At 32.0% G+C, this 14,887-nt stretch overlaps 1 pseudogene; it reads left to right on the top strand.

The window, feature by feature from the left end:
* Positions 1–645: 645 nt before the first annotated feature.
* LOC114180652 lies at positions 646–13,864 on the top strand (annotated as a pseudogene).
* Positions 13,865–14,887: the final 1,023 nt, after the last annotated feature.

Raw genomic sequence — 14,887 nt, 5'->3', positions numbered from 1 at the left:
TCAATTTATTGATGTGAGCAGATGTGAAAACTTCTCGTGGTCAATAAGATAATGAAGACTCCACTACTTAGCTTTGGGTTGGATTATGTCGTCCAAGTTTCTTTTAGGGCTGTAGCCCATGTACTTGTTTGCCCCTTGGGCAATTATTTTGAATACTGTAGACTCTTACTCCACTTTGGCCACTGGCGTCTTGGTGTGCCTAAATTTCTCTTCAGATTTCTCTTGGTTAAATGTTAGGAGTAGTGTCTATACCCCAGACCTTTGTTTCCGATATTATCCAGTATGACATTTCCTTTAATTAGCATTATTAATTAAATGGGTGTTTACAAATAATGCTTCCCTTATAGTGAGAGCAAAAATATGATTCTATAAACAGTGTATTTACAATTTTGGCATGTGAACATCCCAGCCATGCTCATCAAAGCACACAATGTATACCTTGTTAGTTTAGTTCTTGTTATTAGTGTTTTGAATAACTAACTTCACATTACACTCTTCAACTTATCCTATCCATCATTTTGTATTGTCTTGCATCTATTTTACACACAAAAAGATGAGAACCAACAACGTTTCTTATTTTTAGTGTCATAGAGTTAGTCTTCCATTTCCATCCCATCTTCAACTGAGAACATATGAACCATCAACATGACCACATCTATGATTCACAAGTGGGATGATGAATCATTCTTCGAGAAGGCAGAAGTTTCATACACCGTTGAAGGGTCAACTTGCAACCTCGTGTTAACAAGACTTGCTTACAAAGACCACAAGGTCAGCATGGTAATGTTCTTACTCCATGACAACAAGACATGTTTAGATAGGGAAAGCCTATGCCTACAGATATACAAAACTGAAACCGATTTTCTTCACACGATCGACTTTAAGTCTTAGGGTTCCATCGTGTGGACGAAGACAAAAGAATGTTAATGCATGTGGAGGAGTTACAAACATCAAAGTTTACTTGTATGACAGTGCAAACAAGTTTGGTCTTCTTGTTTAGGAGTGCAAGAAACCCAATTATCATGAACATGTTAAGACATAGAATAAGGCACATTATTTTGTTAATGGTGATAGAAGAGGGATTGTTAACACTAATAGCGTTCCCTTGCCACCATGTCTTGGTAGTCATCAAAATGTAGCAATCATCGCTAATGATGGAAGCTCCATAGATTATGCAAAAGAAAGTTTCATTAGATGCAAAAATTTCTGAAGTTTTAAATGGGGGAAGACCATAGTTTGGTGTTTATATATATATTTTTAGGTATAAATACACATTTGGTACCCAAACTTTTTCGGAAAGTTCAATTTGGTACCCGAACTTTATGAATGTTCAATTTGGTACCCCAATTTTCTAAAGAGATTCAATTTGGTCCTCTCCGTTAAGTTGGAGTTAACACCGTGTTCGTGTAATAGTTGTTTTCAATTTAGTACCCCAATTTAAATTTTTGGTTCAATTTAATACCCCAATTTTTTAAAATCATCCAATTTCGTCATCTTCCATTTGAGACCAAATTAATAAATAAGCTTAATTACAACCTATATATACATGTTACAATAACTTTTTCTAATATATACATCAAATCATTTCACCTAAATACTTAAATTATTTTATTTTTCACATTTTAACCTTTGTAATTTTTTATACATGAAATTTTTTACACTTGTCATGATTAAAATAATTTGAATATTTAGGTATAGTGATTTGATGTATAAATTCAAAACAATTATTTTAACATGTTTATATAAGTTATAATTAAGCTTATTTACTAATTTGGTCTCAAATAGGAAAGGACGAAATTGGATCATTTTAAAAAATTTGGGTACTAAATTGAACCAAAAATTTAAATTAGGGTACTAAATTGAAAATAACTATTACACTGCCACATGTCATGATTGTAAGCTGCCACGTGGCACGATGATAAACTAACACGTGGCAGTTTTTAAATTTTTGGAAAAAAAATTATTTTTTTGAAAAAAAAAATTATTTTTTTTGAAAAAAAAAATTATTTTTTTTGAAAAAAAAAATAAAAAAAAAATTATTTTTTTTGAAAAAAAAAAAAAAATTTCATGGCTTGACACGTGTCCTGTACGGACACGGTGTTAGTTAACTCCAACCTAACGGAGAGGACCAAATTGAATCTCTTTAGAAAATTGGGGTACCAAATTGAACATTTCTAAAGCTCGGGTACCAAATTGAACTTTCCGAAAAAGTTTGGGTACTAAATGTGTATTTATACCTATATTTTTATAACAATCTTAATGTTGCCTATTATATATATATATATATATATATATATATATATATATATATATAATATCTTAATTCTAGAATAGAGTATCAAAGTTTTCTTATATCTAGACCACTTATCTATCTTTTTATGTATCAAATTTATTTATTTATTTATTTTTATATTTATCTTATTGTATTTATTTATTTAAAAATCTCGATTTTGTATTTTTAAATCAAAAAATGATCTAATCCAGTCCAAATCCATTGTTCCAATCTAAATCCAACTAAGTAGATTGAAATTTAGATTTTCAAAATAAAAACAATTATTTAATCCAAATACAACTAAATTAATTGGGTTTGAAATAAAAAAAAATATTTGGATTTCAGATAAATCTATTTAATGTACTTAAAACAATATAGATTTCACCTTTTATGGATTGCATCGCAGACTTTGATTTTTTTTATTTGTGAAGTGTTTCTTATTCATGATAACCGATTCTGTGCGGATATATTATTAAAGATATATTAAATTTTTTTATCTTTTTCTTTATTCATTCAATTTAAATTTTTATACTCTTATAATTTTATTGTGTCAATTCTTTCAAGTGACTAATAAATTATTAGACGAAAATCATGTGATATTATTTAAAATTTTGAATTCTTTTTATTTTTTTTACACAAAAATAAAATATTTTAAATTTCATCTTTTTAATCCTAAATTTTTAAAATATTAGTTCTGTGAATTCAATGTCTTACGGTTTTTTTCTTTAAATTTGGACAATAACAATATGTTACAACTTCATTTGTACCAATTTAAAATATAATCCTATTTTCTTTACATATGGACAATAATATGTTACAACTTCATTTGTACCTATCTAAAATATAATCCTACAGAAAAATCATTGGAATGGGAATGAAATGTTGAATTTTTGAAAAATATTTATTCTATTAAATTTCACTAAATTTATATTCCTTTTCAAATTTTAAAATTATTTATTTCTTAGATGAGTAAAATAACATAAAATTCACTTAAATTTTTTTCAATTATATTATATTACATTCGTTTATATATATATATATATATATATATATATATATATATATATATATATATATATTTCAAAATATATTATATAAGATTAAATTTCATTATTGTTATAAAAATTTTCTTACGTGTAGTTTACTCTCTATATTTTTATATAATTCTTTTATATATTAAATATTTATAAAAAACAATATTATATATACATATATATATATATATATATATATATATATATATATATATATATATTTCCTTACGTGAGTTCATTTTCTATATTTTATATAATTCTTTTATATATCAAATATTTATAAAAAATATTATATATATATATATATATTAAATTTAAAATATTATACAATAAAAGTTTATAATATTAGATTTTCTTATTTCTATACAAAACAATTGTAGTAGTCCACTTTCTATCTTTCTATGTATTTCTTCTATATATCAAATTTATTTGTATATTTATCTTATTTATGTATTTTATCAATCTATTTAATATTATAAATAAACATAAAAGAGATAAATTAATGCAAAGAAGGGGGTTGAATTGCATAGTTAAAAATTTAGGCTATCTTTGAAAGCTAAAAACCACCTTTAATTGAATCAATTAGAAGTTAGGATGCAAAAAGTACTGAACTATACACTTTCAATCAATCCAAAACAGAGTTAATCGATTGATTTTACTAAACAAATTTTGTTATGGTATAATCAACCGATTGAAATAGGAAAACAGTCGACTAAAATACTGGGAAAAATGTAGAAATGCATATTTGAGTTTTAAACCAGAAACAATGCACAAGATTGATCAAGATAGGTTCCAAATCATTACGTAAACATGCTCAATGTTGCAGATGGTATGGAAACATGCAAGAACATGAAAACGATTATTAAAGCACAAGTTCTTTAAAATTTAAAATGAAAATGCAAGAGAGAAAGGTTAGAGAAGAGAGGACACCACAAGATTTTTATACTAGTTCACTCAAACCTAAGCTACATCCAGTTTGTCAAGGTAACCTGAGCTTGACTTTGCACTATTTCAAAAGATTTACAAAGTATCACCAGTGTAGGAAGGGCTTTTGGCAACGGTTGTTTTTTATGTTCTGCACCGGTTCCGAACTGAAGCATATTGGGGCGAGGCCAAAAGGTGAAGGTTTTTGGCCTCGGGTGTGACCCGAAGCCATAGATCCACGTTTATGCTTTGGTTATCCTAGAAACCGAGGCCATAGAGTCTCTAAATTTTTAGAGATTCACCGTAGCGAACCTCACCACCGTTCGCCGCAAATGAACCTCACCACCATTTCGCCACGAACTCCACCGCAACAAACCTCACCACCGTTTGAAACCCTAATCGTGAGAGATCACTACGCTGCCTCCATCTTCAACGGAAAAGCAATCCAGATCGCGCCTAACAAAAGAATGCGAGTCATCTGCCACCAATATGAAACCCCAAAGCACGAGTGAGGCGCTGGAACGAACCAGAGTTCCTCCACAGCAGCACCTTCGAACCTTCATCAAAGCAACCACATCAGACCATTGCGGCAACAACCCCTGAACTGCGTAAGACCTCATTCTTCTCCGCCACGAACACGAACTTGCTGGAATGAACCCACAACGTCGCAACAAAGTGGCACAGAGCAGTGACAACCTTCGTCAAAGAACAGTGGTGGCTGTGGTGGACGGTGGCGCAATGGTGCGATGGAGTGTGGTCGAGTTCGCGCAGAGAGGGACAATAGCTTCGAGTTTGGGATGAAGATAAACAGTGTTGGATTCTCAAATTTGGAACCCTAAATAAGGGATATGGCCTCGGTTCAATTAATAACCGAGACATAAAGTGGAATAGGCCTCGGTCCTATTCCACACGAGGCCAAAGCCTTTGCTGTCGATGGCAATTTTGAAAATTTGGAGAACTCTGACATGTTATAGGCCTCAATTGAGTGATAACCGAAGCATAAAAGCCCTTATAGGCTTCGGTTGGATTGGGACCCGAGGCAAAAGAGTTCGAAAAATTTCAAAAATGCCACCGCGTCCTTATAGGCTTCGGTTCTGCAATAACCGAGGCCTATAAGGCGATGTAAAAACACGATTCTGCACTAGTGTATCCACCCTTACACTTCCAAAATATGCAAAAATACTACAAAAGACTCTTGAATCACACAAGAATCACACCAGCACAGCAAGAACCCTCTTGCAGACTTGGAAAACCATCAGGCACACACATAAAGCTTGAGAAAGATCAAATCTCAGTGGTAGCATAACCCAGCCTACCCCAAACCACTTTCTCTAAGCTTCAAACCAAGCCAAAACCTTCAAGAATTGATCAAAGATCAATCTTCAACTGCTACAAACTGTATGATCATGAAGGAGAGAGTTTCCACAAGTTTCCAGAGCAATTTCATGTTCAAAACTGATCAACAGACCTCTCTTTCGAAAATCACAACTTTTATAGTCAAACTGTTACGACATTCAACAGGTTAATTTTCAAATCAATCGGTTGATTTTACTTGACTTAAGTGAAATCATTCGATTAAAAACTAAATCAACTGATTGAATTTGTTGCAGTTTAAGACTATTGCAGCCAACCTTTTAACCTATTAAAAAACCATTCAATAGATTAAAAGAGACATTTTAACCGGTTGAAAAACCATTCAACAGATTAAAAGACACACCTAAGACCAAATACATCTAATTAATGCTATAAGGTCTACAAAATGAATTACACACTTCAAATGCACATTCTTAATGATGTAACTACATGGAGAGCACACGTTCCAACCTTGGTCAACATGGATATCATCAAATCTCCTTTCCTTCATCAATGTAGACTTCATTCCAATGGTAATGGTTTCAAGATAGTTCAAAAGAGTTTCATTCAATCTTCATCAAATCTTCAAGAAGCATACCACCTTGCCTTCTCATGTCAACACAGTTTCCATGCGAGCATCGGCATGGCACCGTGTGAGGCTCTATACGGAAGGAAGTGTAGGACCCCTCTTTGTTGATATCAAGATGTGGAAGCAGTGCTTGTTAGACCAGAGTTATTAGATCAGACTACTAAGAAGGTAAGGATGGTGAGAGACAGGATGCAGGCTTCTCAGAGTAGGCAGAAGGCCTATGCGGACCTTTGGAATTCGCAGTTGGAGATCATGTGTTCTTAAGGGTGACTCGAACCACTGGTGTGGGAAGGGTTCTCTACTCAAGGAAAATTTCTCCTAATTTCCTTCTTCCTTACCAGATTTTGAGGAGAATTGGGCCGGTAGCTTATGAAATTGTTTTGCCTGCTTAGTTGGCAAACCTCCATCCGGTATTCCACGTCTTACAATTGAGGAAGTATGTGTTTGATCCGTCTCATGTGTTGGAGGTCGAGCATGTGCAGATTAGGGAGGATCTCACTATGGAAGTACCATTAGTGGCTTTGGAAGATAGCCGAGTAGAGGAACGTCAAGGAAAACTAGTCAATCTTGTCAAAGTCATCTAGGATACAGAGGACCGGTGACTCTACTTGGGAGTTAGAGGAGGATATGAGGAAATCACATTCGCATTTGTTTACCTGGTAAGTTTTCATTTTTGAGGTCAAAAATTTTTTTATTGGGGAGAATGTAAGGCCCACTAATTTCTTTATTATTATTCTGCCCTAAATTCAAGGGGCTGCCCCAAATCAGTTGGGCCTAGGGCAGGCCCATAGGGAGTCCAAGTCCCTAAACCATCTAACACTCTCATTACTGTCACTTTTCAGAAAAATCAGTTCCTGCATTCTGTCCTAAAGCTACAGCCATGCTCTACTAGGGTTTAACCCCAATCTTGATCCAGTGAGCTCAATCTCGTTTTCTTGCTTCGTCTGGTTAATCTGTTTCTGGAGTTGTTGTGTTTCGTTGTTGGTGTCAAACTTTTTTTCTAGCTCTTTCCAGGTAAGGGAAGTTATGGTTCACATTTGTATGTGTTTTTGCTGCATTAGCAGTTTCGTTTTATGCTCTTGGGTGATTTTATGGCTTTTAAGTCAATATAAATATATATTATGCCTTGCCCTGGTTGATTTCTATGCTGGCTTGCATGAATACTGGGGAAGATCTGATAATCTCGCCCAAGCGAGTGGATCTCGCCTAAGCGAGAGTATTAGAAAACCCACCTAGGTGCTGCGCGAGCTGTCGCTCAGGCGGCGAGCTCCTATTTTAAGCGAGAGCCCATCTCACTCAGGTGAGGATGTCTTGCCTAATCAAGAGAACGCGCAAGCCAATGTCCGCTCTTCTTGAGCCCTCACCTAGACAAAAGAAGCTCGCGTGAGCGAGAGACCCTCTCGCCTGAGTGAGATCTTTCTGTTATGTTAAAAGCATGAGAGTAGCAGGAGGCATGGAACCCATTAAGGGATAACCTTGTGTGTGGGGGATGAGACACTAGAACAATTAGCTCGGTAGAGTAGCTTGGTAGAGCAGTAAAAGCCACCACGAGTGCAAGCATCCGTTGAATCCGACTAATTATATATATCCAAATGAGTTGTGTCTGAGTCTTAGTGTATTGTGTGCAAGTCATAACGTGATTGGTTGACATATGCATCTTGAATTATGAAATGGTATGTAACTGTATGATAATCATTTTCTGCTCTAGCTTACCCTTTTGCTTGTTTGATTGGTATGTGTGTGATTTTCTCCTTTTGCGATGATCATCAACTTGTTGATGTGAGCAAATGTGAGAAATACTCATGGTCAACAGGGAAATGGTGACTTCGCTGCGTAACCTACCTGGGCTGGATTTCCGTTTAATTGGGCTTTTCTCTAGGGCTATGGCCCATGTATTATCTTGTCTCTGGGTTTTATTTTAAGTTATTGTTGACCCCTTTTCTATACTTTGTTATTGGCATCATGGTGTAACCTAGTTCATTTATGCTTTCGTTGGATAACTGTAAGGAATAATGGCTTTACTCCAAGACCTTGCTTCTATTACTATTTTGTGTAATGTTTCATTTAATTATGTTATATCTTTAGTCCAATTATTTATCTTTCTATATATTTCTTCTATATATCCAATTTATTTGTATATTTATCTTATTTATGTATTTAATCTATTTATATTTTTACTAATCTATTTACTATTATAAATGAACATAAAATAGATAAATTAATGCAAAATCTAAAATAAAAAATATTTCATAATCTTCTATCTCATGTCAATTATCTTTCATTTAATTTAAACTTTCATATTCTAGTATGTGATTTAATTATCTTTTTGTCGAAATAATTTTAGTAGTTTTAAATCATAATATATTTTTAATGAAATTTAAAATATCATTAAATTAATTAGCGACCAATCCCAAAACCTTGGTAGCTAATTTTAAAGACCAATTACAAATTTTTATTCACAATAGTGACTGTTTTAGTAACCAATAATTTTTAGGTTTGTAGATTGGTATCTAAATTGATCACTATAATTACTAACAATTATTGGTTATTGTTTAGGAGATTTCTTGTAGTGTGTATATATATATATATATATATATATATATATATATATATATATATATATATAAAATTGACAAATATTATAATAATTGAATAATTATTGCATATGGGATGTAATTATAATGTTTATTTTTTAGAGTATTATGGATGCAAAGTTAGTGAAGATGAATAAAGAAATTTGTGGAAAAACTTGTATATACTGGCGAGTTGGGAGATGTAAAGAAAACCGTGCAAATTTATGCACGCAGAAACACTGTCGCCACATACTTCCTATCCTAGTATCAATGTCAAAAGCAAAATTTGTGGAAAAAGCGTCATTCATCTTATAAGATTATTTCCAAGTCCAAGAAAACTTTGGTTCAAAAGAGTGAAGATAGGGATGGGACAAATGTTGTAGTGTCCAAAAAATCATCTCATACTATATGTAAGTATTGGACCAACAACAAGTGTTTGTATGGTGAACAATGCATCAATTTGCATTCATGGTTTCAAAGTGATGAATTTTCCACAATAATAGAGCTTCACCAACATAAAAAGGTTTTCACTTCAAAATTCATAATTAGTAATATAAAATATATTTTCGATAATGGTTATTTAGAATAATAATTCAATTGAAATTGATATGATTACATTTTTTTACATTAGGTTATAACTGGAATTACACTTCTAGCTGGAACCAACAAACTTAATTCAGGAAGCACTAACGGCACTATTCGGATATGGGATTGCCATACAGGTCAATCCCTTAAAGTCATAAATTTTGGCACAGAGGTTAACTCTTTGATAAGTGAAGGGCCATGGATTTTTGTTGGTTTGAAGAATGCTATCAAGGTAAACATTTTTTTGTCCTTGTTTTATTTTAATTATAATAATGTTCTACTTATAGGAGTAGTATAAGAAAATTGATTTTGTGGATGTGTTTGTGATAAAGGCTTTGAATACCAAGACTAATTTACAATACACTCTTGATGGACCCAAAGGACGGATCCTTCACATGATTGTTGGAAACAACATCCTTTTTACTGGTAGAGGTAATAATCCATATAGAAGTTAAATGTTATCTATGTTAAAATCTACTTTTTGTTTTCTTTTTATGTGGTCAAATAATTGATTGAGCTTTATGCTTCATTACATTAAATTTTTTTGAATAATCTAAATGTAAGACCCGGGATAAATAAATAAATAAATAAATATTTATTTAATAAATGCGAGGGCGGGAATCTCTAAGTTAAATAATGTGGAGAGAGAAGACAAGGAATAATACTAGCTCAAGTGGTTGAGGGTAATTGATTATATGAAAGGTCTTAGGTTCAAGTCTTGTATATGACATTATGGTGTTAAGAAATTATTTAATTTGTTTTGTGTGGGGATAAGATCTCGTGACTTAATGTATAAGCACATTTGTGCATAAATCATGATGAAATATGAATTGGTTGAATGGTTGTGAAATTGTTTAGTAATTGAGTAAGGGTAGGTTTGAACCTTGGCTAACACAATTTAGCCTTGACTTATTTGCATTTTATTATTATTATTTTTTTGGTTCTGCAATGTTAGGGAAAACCTAGAAAGCCTAGTAGCCGTAAGAGGAACTAAAGAGGCATGGAATAATCTGTTACACTGCAATAAACTCACATGTTAATGGGTTAATTGTCATTTTCATTTTGGGTAATTAAGGGAGAATTAATAAGGCTAATAATGGATGAAAAGGAGGAGAGTGGTGCTCTTGGAAAGGCATTTTCGTGTGGCTACCAAAAGGGAGTTTTAGAACCCTAAAATCAGAACCTAGGAGAGTGTTGGAAGGGTGGAAGGAGTGCCCAAGGGAGGTACTCAAATGGGAGATCAATTATTGTGTAAGAAAGGATTCTAAGAGTACTTTTGGAGCTAGAATTCTAGGTTAGGGGATCTGCCATTTTCTTGTTTTAATGATATTATATACAATTGTGTTATATATTGATGCATGAAAGCTTTCTCCTGAATCAAATTCTTGTATTGTTTAACTTCCTTATGTTTGTCATATGTGGTTTTAGAGAGAGTATGTATGGATGCTTGTGGTTTCTCTTTTATTGACTACTCTTTGTGACTCCATCCCTACTATGATGATTATGATTCTTCTTTTTGACTTGTTGTGATGTTTAAAATTTTTCTCCTTGGCACAATTATTATTATAATTATTATTTTATTTTATTATTATTATTGTTTTTATTTTATTTTATTTTACATTTATTTATTTATTATTATTATTATTATTACTATTATTATAATAATAATAATAATTATTATTATTATTATGATTCTTATTATTAATATTTTATTTACTATTATTATTAACATGTTATTATTATTTTATTTTATTATTTTTATTTTTATTTTTATTATTGTTATTATTATTATTTTTATTATTATTTTTACTATTATTGTTATTGTTATTATTATAATTATTATTTTATTATTATTATTTATATTATTACTATTATTTATATATTATTATTATAATTATTATTATTTTTATTATTTTTATTATTATTACTATTACTATTATTATTATTATTATGATTATTATTTTACTATTATTCTTAATATTTTATTTTTATTTTATTTTATTTTAGCATTATTATTATTATTTTTATTTATTTTACTATTATTTTATTATTATTGTCATTATTATCATTTTTTAACTTTATTGATGATTTTATTATCATTATTATTATTTTATTATTATTGTTTTATTTTATTATTATTATTATTTTGCTATTATTCTTTTAACTTATTAGCTTTATTGTTTTATTATTATTATTATTATTTCATTTTATTATATTATTGTTTTCATTACTATTATTTTTATTTTTATTAGTATTATTATTGTTGTTGTTGTTATTTTTATTATTAATATTATTGTTGTTTTATTGCCTGTGCGATATTTTGAACAATGGTTATGTATTTGTCCTGCTTTATATTGTTTGGTTATTCAGAATTGTGTCGGACTATGATCTAGTCACGTGATTATGACTGGATAAACATATTTCATGTTATGGATTGTATGTATAGTGCTTGGAGTTCTTTGGAACTTGCTTCAAAGTGCCAAAAACAAGTAGTAGTGATGCTACTGCTGTGGTGCCTAGCGACTTTGGTTGTGCTGCCTAGCGGCTTGGGGTGTGTTGTCAGGTGATACGGGAAAACAAGAGAAGCTTGGAATGCATGGTGTTTGGCGGAAAATGTAATCCCGCCAGGTGGAAAAGATATGGTAGAGGCTCTGGAAAGCGTATGGCGCCTAGCGGCATGAGGTGTCTATTAGGCGGTCTGGATCCAAGTTTTGCCTAGCGATGCGAGAGGTGTGCCAGACGGTTTTGTGTGTAGCGTTGGATTGCGAGGAGGATTCTTGCACCGCTTTGGATGGAGGTCATGGGGTGATGCTTTGCTGGGGGCCCTGTTACGAGTGTAACTTGTATTGTGGTAACACGTGACCACTCTAGGTTGTAGCCTAGAGGTTTAGGAAGTCCAGTGAAGTGTGCGAGATCGTGGCTCGTATGATGAGGTTTCAGATGATTGCCTTCTTCAGAGGGGCGAGTGGACACTCGTGCAACAAAGATCAATCAGTGTACTCATCAAAGGGTGTAGAATCAAGATGCGTCCAAAAGAATGTTTGGAAGTGGAGGATTGAGGGTTTGGGGCTAACACGAGTTATGGCTATGAAATGCTTTAATTATGCCTTTTTGTAATTGAGCTCACCCTTTCTATGTGTCTGTGGTGATGATCATGTAACTTGTTACATGGGAGCAGATGTTGATGCAGGTGAGCATGTAGATGCCTAGAGTCGGAGTGGGGGCCAGCTATGGGAGTTTTAATAGTTTTCTTCATAGAAGCTTCATGGACTATTTTTTTGTTGTAATGGTTTTATAAATAGTTAATAATTGTAATAATTGAATGTCGTGAATTTTAGTTATAATTGGTGCGTTGAAATAAAGTTTTAAATTTTCCCGCGTTTTGGGAAAAGAAATTATCATAAATGCGATTTTATACTTATATCCCTATTTTAATTATTTAAATTAGTAATATTCGGCTGGGATGTTACACTAAACATCTAGTACCTTTTACCTTATCAATTATTTCATCGTAATTACTTGTGCTAGAATTTTTTTCCTTGATTAGGTTATGAATTCTTGTTTTTTAAACATTTGTTTCTAGTGTCCATTGATTTATGTATTATGTAATTATTAAAACTTTTAGGATGGTGTTATTACTTGCATGGAGAGAAAGCTCTGAAACTAAGTTTCTTTTTGAATTGGTTGGTTCACTGATCGACCACACTGAATTTGTAGTTTGCCTAATTGTTTGCCTAATTGTTAGATGTAATATGTTGTATTAAGGATCCATGGACCAAAGCATAAAGGTATGTCTACCGTGAGTTGATGTCGAAATATTTTTTTCTTGTATTGTGTCAAATTTTCTTGAATTACAAAGTGACTAAATTAGTTATCACTCATTACACAAATCTTGTTATCATGTTTTCTTCAGGTCTGGAATATAGATACATTACAATGTACAATGACACTTAATGAGCATACTGGTGTAGTCACATCCCTTATCTGTTGGGAACGATATTTGTTTTCAAGTTCATCTAACGACAGAATTAAAATTTGGGCAATGACAGAAGTGGGAACTTTGACTGTGGTATATACACACAACGAACAAAGCGTAAGATACCCAATCATTTAGTTGTACTTTTCTTAGAAAACAAGCTAACAATAGTATTAAAGAAGTTGGTCAATTCACAAAATTCATTATGCTATTATACAGGGTATTATATCACTTTTTGGGATGCATGATGCAAATGGCAAGCCAATATTTTTTCCTCTTGTACAGGAAATTTAGTTTGCATGTACGAATTGCCATCGTAAGTAAACTTGAATTATATTTCCTCTTATACTACTACATATTACCGTGTTGGATATTGTTGCATATTTTAACCATGTCCTTTTCCTTTATAGATTTTCAGAGAGGGGTCGTTTATTTGCTAGGAAAGACATTACATCTTTTGCGTTAGGCGCTGATAGAGGACTCTTTTTCACTGGAGATGGGACTGGTTTGCTTAGGATATGGAAACGGAATGAGTTATCTAAGGTGGCATCCAATTAAGATACTTTCTATACTCTTTAGACGTGAATTTATCTTTTGTTAGCAAAATGCATTGTATTCTTCATTCTTATGCATGTCATCTTTTTTGTCATCTTTACATCATTAATGCATCTACGTAGCATATACATTACATCTTGTTTATTCATCAAAAGACATGTTTAAATGGAACTTCATCATCTTAACTCTTACTTCCAAGTCTGTTCACTGATTTTCTAAGTACATTGTTCATATATGTTTCATGATCATGAGTACTTGTTGGGAAACTTCACACACAACATTGTGAGTCTTGACACCATGACACTTAAGGAAGATAGTTTTTGCAATAATATACTTAAATGAGATATGAAATATTTTTTTGTACGGTTTCTATGGTGACACTCACTACATTTGGTTACTGGAGAATTGTTTGTCAATTACAAAAAAAAATTAAAAAGAAATTGGCACCCTTTGAGACCATATGTTACTAGGAAAGAAACACTCCTTTGAGACCAAGTATGGCAAGTGCCAAGCATTTGGTTACTGGAGAATTGTCTGTCAATTGAAAAAAAAATATTGTAGTAAATTGACACCTTTTTGAGGCTATATGTTACTAGGGAAGGATGCACTCCTTTGAGGCTAAGTGTGGCAAGTGCATAACATTTGAGTGAAAAATTCATGCTTAGTTGGCAGGTAAGTGCCTTCTAGGTTAGAAACATAAGAGAAAATATTTTATAAAGAGAAAGTAAAGCTTCAAAGATTATCTATCTTAGTGTCTTGTGTCTTGCCTCAATTAATCAATTGCACTTAGGGACCCAACAAGTTATTCATTATTCTAAAAACATTGTGAAATTTTTGCTTCTTGGGATATCATTTTATGAATTAGACCTGAAATGAGATGATATATTTTCATTTAAAAACATTCATCATTATGTTTTCATTATCAGTCTATTTTAGTTGAATATTCTTTGCATTCATACCTTAGTTTAGGCCATTTTCATGCATTATTGCATTATTTGAATTATTTCATTATGTGTTATCTCTATT

This window comes from Vigna unguiculata, chromosome 4, assembly GCF_004118075.2.
Source record: "Vigna unguiculata cultivar IT97K-499-35 chromosome 4, ASM411807v1, whole genome shotgun sequence".
NCBI lineage: Eukaryota > Viridiplantae > Streptophyta > Magnoliopsida > Fabales > Fabaceae > Vigna > Vigna unguiculata.
Note: the sequence above shows the minus strand (reverse complement) of the source record. Positions and strands in the feature narration are given on the sequence as shown.